Genomic DNA, 8,365 nt, shown 5'->3' with positions numbered 1-8,365 from the left:
TGGGGGAGGCTGCTGCTGCGTCACTTCCGCAGCGACAGTGGGGGCGGGGAGGGGGCTGAGGGCCAGCGCAGGGAGCCAGGCTGGCAACGGTTCTGGCGGGAGGAACCCTGGCACTCCCCCGAGGCCACTATCCTGTTCCTTCAGCTCCAGCCAGAACTCTCAAGTTTTTTATTTTCCTTTTTTTATTTTTTTTTTTTTTTTGAGTTGGAGTCTCACTCTCTCACCTAGGCTGGATCAAGTTTTAAGAACAAAAAGAGTCCAAAAATTAGTAAGAGGACAAAAGCTAAGAACATTTGAAGAACCCTGTTTCTCTGTTCTCGGACTTCTCGATGGAGAAAGTAGAATGACGTTTTCAAAGTGCTTAAAGAAAAATAAACAGGCCATTGTCTTGGTAAACTATGGTGTGGCCATGTTTTCCTGGCTTTGGTCCCCTCCCCTACCTTGGGGAGGTGAATCTCCTCTTTCTCTAATTTACTTTTTTTTTGAGCTGGAGTCTTACTCTGTCGTCCTGACTGGAGTGCAGTGGCCGCTCCCGGCCACCACAGCCTCGACCTGCTGGGCTCCGGCCTTCCGCCTCAGCCTTCCAAGTAGCTGGAACTACAGGGCATGCGCTACCATGCCTGGCTAATTTTTTTTTTATTTATTGTAGAGATGAGGTCTCGCCAAGTTGCCCAGGCGGGTCTCGAACCCGCAGGCTCTGGTAATCCACTCACCTCAGCCTCCCAAGGCGCGGGATTACAGGCTGAGCCACTGAGCTCAGCTTCTAATTTACTTTCTTAGTAAACTTTATTTTCTAATCTTAAAAAAAAAAAGAAGAAATGGCCATTCAACATTATTGTATCCAGAAAAGTTATCCTTCAACTGTAAAGGTGAGAGAAATTATTTCCCAGAAAAAAAAGAAAGCTGAGAAAATTTATCACTACCAGATCTGCCTATTCTAGAAGAGATGCCAGAGGAAATTCTGCAATCTGAAGAGCAAACAAACCACCACCATTAAATATATGCATTTTAAAGGTATAAAACCCCTTGTAAAATGAAGTACTCAGACAAGCCCAGAATACTCTAATACTGTAATCTTGGCATACAATCCATTCATAACTCTAGAATGACACCCAAAGACAAATCTATTTAAAAAAAAAAAATCTACAGAAAACTGTTAAGAGATAAGTAATGTAAAATATGTAAATGGAAACAAGTCAAAACGTGAGGAGACAAGAAAAAGATTAATGGTTTTGTTTTTGTTTCTATTTTGTGATCTAAGATGTTATCTCTAACAAAAATTGTTAAAGTTATAAAATGTTTTCTGTAGGCCTCATGGTAACCACAATACAAAGACCAATGATAAATTCACAAAGAATTAAAACATAATACCAGAGAAAATAACTTAATTACAAATAAGACAGTAAGAAAGTGGAAAATGAAGAGAAAAAGTTACAAAACATAGAAAACAAGGAACAAAATGGCAATGGTAAATCTTTACTCATCAATGAAAACAGTACATGTAAACAGACTCAATTCTCCAATTAAAAGGGATAGAGTTGCTGGCTCGGTGGCTCAGCCTATAATCCCGCGCTTTGGGAGGCTGAGGTGAGTGAATTGCCTGAGCCCATGGGTTCGAGAACCGCCTGGGCAATTTGGCGAGACCTCATCTCTACAGTAAATCGAAAATCAGCCAGGCGTGGTAGCACGTGCCTGTAGTGCCGGCTACTTGGAAGGCTGAGGCAGAAGGATCACTGGAGCCCAGCAGGTCGAGGCTGCAGTGGCTGGGAGCGGCCACTGCACTCCAGTCTGGGTGACAGAGTGAGACTCCGACTCAAAAAAAAAAAAAAAGGAATAGAGTGGTTGTATGGATAAAGAAACAAGACCCAACTGTATGCTGCCTACATGAAAACCACTTCATGTATAAAGACACACATAGACTGAAAGTGAAAGGGTGCAACTAACCCCCCCCAAAAAAGAGCAAGGTAGCTGTACTTATATTGAAGAGGCTATAAAGACTGTAAGAAGAAAAAAATAAGGTCACTTTATAATAATAAAGGCATCAATTCAGTATCTATACACCCAACAACAGAATTCCTGCATATATAAAGAAAATATTAATAGATCTAATGGAATAAATAAACTGAAATACAATAATAGAGGATTTTAGTACCCCACTCTTTTTTTTCTTTTCTTTTTTTGCATCAGAGTCTCATTCTGTTGCCCAGGCTATAGTGCAGTAGCACAATAAAGGCTCAGTGCAGCCTTAACCTACTGAGGTCAGGCAATCCTTCCACCCTAGCCTCCCAAGTAGCTGGAACTATAGTCACTTGCCACCAGTCACGCCTGACTGATTTTTTTTTTAATTTTTGTGGAGACAAGGTCTTTCTGTGTTATCCAAGCTGGTTTCAAACTCCTGGGCACAAGCAGTTCTCCAACCTTGGCCTCCCAAAATGCTGGGATTACAGGTATGAGCCACTATGCCCAACTTTCCTACTCTTAGCAATGGAAAGATCATCCAGTCAGAAAATCAACAAAGAAACATCAAAGTTAAACTACATGATAGACCTAACAGGTCTAACTAAGAGTTACAGTGCATATCATCTGACTCCTGCAGAACACAAGTTCTTTTAAACAGATTAACAGCACATAGAACATTCTCCAGAATAGATCATATCTTAGGCCACACACAAGTGTGAACAAATTAAAAAGGTAAAAATCATATTAAGTATCTCTTCTGATCACAATGGAATAAAACTAGAAATAAATAACAAAAGAAACCTCAGAAAATACAAAAACACATGAAGTTAAACAACATACTTCTGAACAACTAGTGAGTCATGAAGAAATTAGGAAGAAACATTTTTAAAAATTGAAGCAAATGAAAAATGCATATATCACATATCAAAATGTATAGATACAGTAATACTAAAAGGAAAATGTATAGCAATAAATGCTTGCATCAAAAAAGTAAAAAGATTTCATATAAACTAATTATACGCCTCAAGGAACTAGAAAAGTAAGAACAGAGACTGTTATAAACAACTATACACCAACAGACTGGAAAACATGGAAGAAATGGATAAATTCCTAGTAACATACAACCTACTAAGATTGAACAGGAAAGAAAGAAAAAAACCTCAATAAACCAATAATAAAATCAAAATCATAATAAATGATTAAGAGTATAATAAAAATCTCTCATCAGTTAAAATCCCGGGACCTAATGGCTTCACTATTGAATTTTGCCAAATATTTAATGAACTAATAATTCTATTCAAATTTTTCAAAAAAAAAAAACTGAACAGGATGAAATGCTTCCATTATCCTTCTATGAGACCACCATTACCTTAGACTTGTAGAAATAAGATATGGGCACAATGCAAAAAGAAAACTACAGGCCAATATCATTGATGAACATAAATGAAAAAGATTTAACAAAATACTAACAAACCAAATTCAACAATATATTAAAAGGATCATTCACCTTAATCAAGTGAAATTCATCCCACGACCGCAAGGATAGTTCACTATGCACAATCAATATATGTGAATCAGCACATTAATAGAACCAAGAACAAAAACCATATGATTCATTTAATAGATGCTGAAAAAAATCACTAGATAAATTTCAACATTCTTTTATGATAACAACCCTCATTAAACTGGGAATAGAAAGACCATAACCTCAAAACAATAAAGACTATATATGGCCTCCCATAGCTGACCAGGAAAACTTGAAGACCTTTCCTCTACAATATTGAACAAGACAGTGATGACCACTATTATCACTTTTCTTCAATATTGTACTGAAAATCTTGGCCAGTGCACTTAAGTCAGAGAAAGAAAGAAAGAAGTCAGATTAGACTTTTTTGAAGATGACATGATCTTATACTTAAGAAAACCTAAAGACTCCACCAAAAAAAGTGTTAGAAATGATAAACAAATACAGTAAAATTGGAGGATACAAAATAAACATAAAAAATCAATACCATTTGTACATATCAACAGTGAAAATCTGAAAAAGAAATGAAAGCAGTCTTATTTACCATAGTTTAAAATAAGCTACCTAGAAATCAATTTGAACAAACAGAGATACATACAAGGAAAACTATAAAACACTTATGTAGGAAATTTAAGAGTACACAAAAATGAAAAGATAGTTCATGCTCGTGAATTGGAAGAATTAGAGTTGTTAAGATGACAATACTACCCAATGCAATCTATAGTTTTAATGCAATCTCTATCAAAATACCAATCACATTTTTCATATAAACTTTTAACAACTATATAATATAGACAGATCCATAAAGGACCCAGAATAGCCAAAGCCATCCTGAGCAAAAGGAACAAAGGTGAGATTTTTGGAGAGTATAATATTGGCCAATTTTATTGAAAACCTGATAGCCGGGTGTGATAGCGCATGCCTGTAGTTCCAGCTACTTGGAAGGCTAAGATGAAAGGATCGCCGGAGCCCAGCAGGTCGAGGCTGCGGTGGCTGGGAGCATGCCACTGCACTCCAATCTGGGCAACAGAGTGAGACTCCAACTCAAAAAAAAAAAAAAAGGAAAGAAAAGAAAACCTGAGAGATTAAACATACGATGATGACACAGAAGCAACCACTATAGTCAACATTGAGTTACGAATCTAAATAGCATAAAGATTGACTGGGATAGGCAGTGAGGAAGAGGAGCCACACAAAGTCTAGAAGTGGAATATAGCTGGAAAGAATTGGTGGAAGCAAGAGAGGTTTCATTTACAAGAGCAGATATGAGACCACATTTGTATTGCTGATGAAAGTAATTCAGGATATATGACACAAGTCAAAGAAAGTGGAAAATAGGGGGAAATAAATGTTACTTTTAAGTGGAGAAATAATTTTGAGCTCAATTGGTAAAACTAGATTTTGGCTAGAGCAAGGGTCCTTCCTCTACAGTTACAAAGGAAGAAATAAAATGAAAATGGGGTGTACATTAGTCAATTTTGGATTGAATGTGTATTGGCATGTTTTTTACATATTCCATTTGCTGAAGGAAGTATAAGATGAGTACATTATTTGACTTGGAGGGAGCTGTAGAGTATACAGTGAGACACAAAGAAAGGGAAATGTGTGTATGAAAGTGTTCACCAATTATGGTGAGGAGATGGGTGAACATTAAAGGATTGTCACTATGATTTTTTAAATTAAAGAATTTATTTTTTACAGGAGTTTTGGGTTCACAGAAAAATTGAGAGTAAGTTACTGCTATGTTCCTTTTCCCTACACATGCATAGCTTCCCCAGTTTTTAACCTATCATTTTTTAAAGATTTAACTACATTCAAAAACTTTATGTAGTTCAATGAATTTTCCCTAGATGAACACATCTCTGAAGCCAGGACCCAATCAAGAGAAAGACTGAGAGACAAATACCTCATGATCTCACTTATATGTGAAATCTATGAAAGTTGAACTCAGAAGTAGAGTGGAATAGGATGGGGAAGGAAAATGAGGAAAGGGGTCAAAGGGTGTAAAATTTCAGTTAGTTTGGTGGCAGCAACTGCTGCTGCTGCTTCTCTTTTTCTGTCTCCACCCTCTACTTCCCCTCCTTCAAACTTTCTGGTAACAGCATGCACACATGCAAAGGAAGATACAGTAACATGAGTTTATGAAATATTTGAGGTAGTTTTAAAAAAATGTTTAAAAATATATACCTGACATAAATTGTGAGTTTTTGCTGAAAGACAATTGACTTGGAGAGGTGCAGTCCCCTTCATATCAAGTCAGGATTCAAAAATTGCATTAAAAAGAAAAGAAAATTCAACATCAAGAGACCAGTAAATATAAATCTATTCCAAAATTAATGTTTAATGAATATTGTTATTTACACTTGGAATTTTGACATAAAAAACTAAGAATTATTTATAATCTGGTGTTCATTATATTACATGAAAATAAGTTTCTCTCACAGTTTTTTTGTTTTTTGGGGGGGGTTGGCAGTCTCACTATGTTGCCCAGGCTGAAGTGCAGTGGCATGATCACTGCTCACTGCAGCCTCAAACTTCTGGGCTCAGGCAATCCTTCTGCCTCAACCTCCCAAGTAGCTTGGATTATAGGCACACACCACCACCCTGGCTCATTTTTTCAATTTTTTTTTTTTTGTAGAGATGAGGTCTCACTATGTTGTGATACCTAGGCTGGGCTCGAACTCCTGGGCTGAAGCAATCCTTCTGCCTTGGCCTTCCAAAGTGCTGGGATTATAGGCATGAGCCACTGTTCTCGGCTCTCTCAGATTTTTTTTTTTACAAGAAAAAATATCTTAGTTGTAAATATATATAGGTCATATTTTTGTAAAAATAAAAAATAGTAAATATGCACTGAATATGTGTTTTTCACAGGGAAACAAAATAGATAAAAGTAAAGGTGACAGTTTGGGAATGGAGAAAGATTAAAACCTCATGATTTCAGTACAAAAATAGACATATTGGTATTTCAAACATAAATAAAAATAACTTGCATAAATACCTGGGATTTCAGATGACAAATGAACAAATGAGAATTTGCAAAGCAACAGTGACTATGACTGATGTTCTAGAGAGAATTACACCTATAGAAACAACTTTGACTCTCTAGACTTTAAATTATTTTCAAGTTTTTCATCGAGGTGTACTAGCTGACAAAAATACTTTGAAAATAACAGATACTGGTAGGCTGGCCACTAATAATCAATAGTGTGTTTTCTTTGACACTAATATTAAATATTTTTAAGTTAAACTGTAAGAGTAGAAATTTAATGTATATTCATTGAACTTCATACATTATTTTAATTATTAATTTACAAAAAATTAAGGAACTCTGAACTTTAAACTACAAATTGATCTCTGCCTATAATTTTTCTTAAGCAAACCTTGGGGTTTTGTGGCCCTGTGTTAAGTGATCAATGAGAATTTTCGTCATCTTCCTCTCCAGCTTCACATCTTTCCATTAGCCCCATCTATCTGCACATCAAACTCTCAGGATTTCCCTCAGTCCCATAAGGCTGCAAATGTCCTTCTTACAAGGCACTTTTCCTACCAAAAAGCACCTACATCAAACTCTGCCTGAAAAATATTTTTAAAAATCTTTCATGATTCTTCATAGTACAAAATGAGAGATTTCTCCTAAATCCCTAAGCAAAAAAATTATTTTCATTAATCTAATTTAAAATTTCCTGGGCAACCCCCTCGGGTCACCTCCCACTGTGGGAGCTTTTCTGTCTTCTCAATAAATCCTACTTTCTAAAAATAAAAATTAAATTCTGAACTTTTTCTTTGAAGAACAGAATACAGAGTATCTCTTGTATAACAGTATACAAAATATTCATTTATAGTTGTATTATAAGATTCATCTGGACAGGGACATTACTATCCATGTGTACACTGGCATCACAATTTACCGGAAATTAATAGTTCCTAAATATTAACAAATGTTGAAATAAATGATTGAATTCCATGAAGAAAACGGATTCATGGGAAGGCAACCAGATCAGGAAAAGGTGTTTTCCTTGTCCTGCAGGCAAAGCAGAACTGAAAGACACGGGTGTTACTGATGAGTACAAGGGGCTGAATGCTGGGAAACATGAGGCCATAAGCACAGAGTTGTTCACCATCCGCTGGCCTGAGTGTGCATCTAGAGTCATCCAAACTGTCATAACAGTATAGATTAATTATAAAGCAAAAAAAGGAGCTAGCCAAGATCAGGATGGTGCGTGTGACTCTGACCTCTTGGGAAGTTCTAGAGGAGAGTCTGCTGCTATAACTGTGTTGGACTCACTGCTTGTGACTGTGCAGGACGATGAGCACAAATCCACTGGCCCAAACCATGAGGACGAAACACAGTAAGTCAGGGGAGTAATGTATGTCCTTATATAGCGTGTCAAATCTTGCCGACATTTTCCAGGAACAGACTACATAATTGTTTTTTACACTAAGGTTTTTACTGGTTAATGGATCATTCACTAGTAGAAGAGCACTTATATTTATCAAGAATGTGGAATCCAGCAGAGGAAACAATAGAGGCCAAGAACTTTGGAGTTCTAATCTTGAGCTCCATCCACCTGTGTATATGGGGGGTGGAACTTAATGACTTGGAATCCATTGAGAAGACAGATAGTGATGAAAGTTTATATCCAGTATTATCCAGGAGATCAATCCAAAAGCTGCCATTGTCTGAGGTATTCCTTTAGGAAAAAAGGGCCAAGGAATTGGCTAAGGCCAGTTGGTTGAAAATCAGGTCTGTGTGTCTTAACTTGTGCCTAGTGAGAAAAATGAAGTTATAAAAACCAAGAGGAAAGCTGGGCTCAGTGGCTCAGCCTGTAATCCTGCGCCTTTGGGAGGCTGAGGTGAGTGGATTGCCTGAGTCCGCGGGTT

At 36.9% G+C, this 8,365-nt stretch overlaps 1 pseudogene; it reads right to left on the bottom strand.

Moving 5' to 3' along the window:
* LOC103268087 overlaps positions 1 to 7,888 on the bottom strand; it is a 21,382-nt pseudogene extending 13,494 nt beyond the window's left edge.
* Between the last annotated feature and the right edge of the window lie 477 nt (positions 7,889 to 8,365).

The sequence above is a fragment of the Carlito syrichta genome, unplaced genomic scaffold, assembly GCF_000164805.1.
Source record: "Carlito syrichta isolate Samal-C Ts95f unplaced genomic scaffold, Tarsius_syrichta-2.0.1 Scaffold308700, whole genome shotgun sequence".
NCBI lineage: Eukaryota > Metazoa > Chordata > Mammalia > Primates > Tarsiidae > Carlito > Carlito syrichta.
The sequence above is the reverse complement of the archived record's forward strand: the minus strand, read 5'-3'. Positions and strand labels throughout refer to the sequence as shown.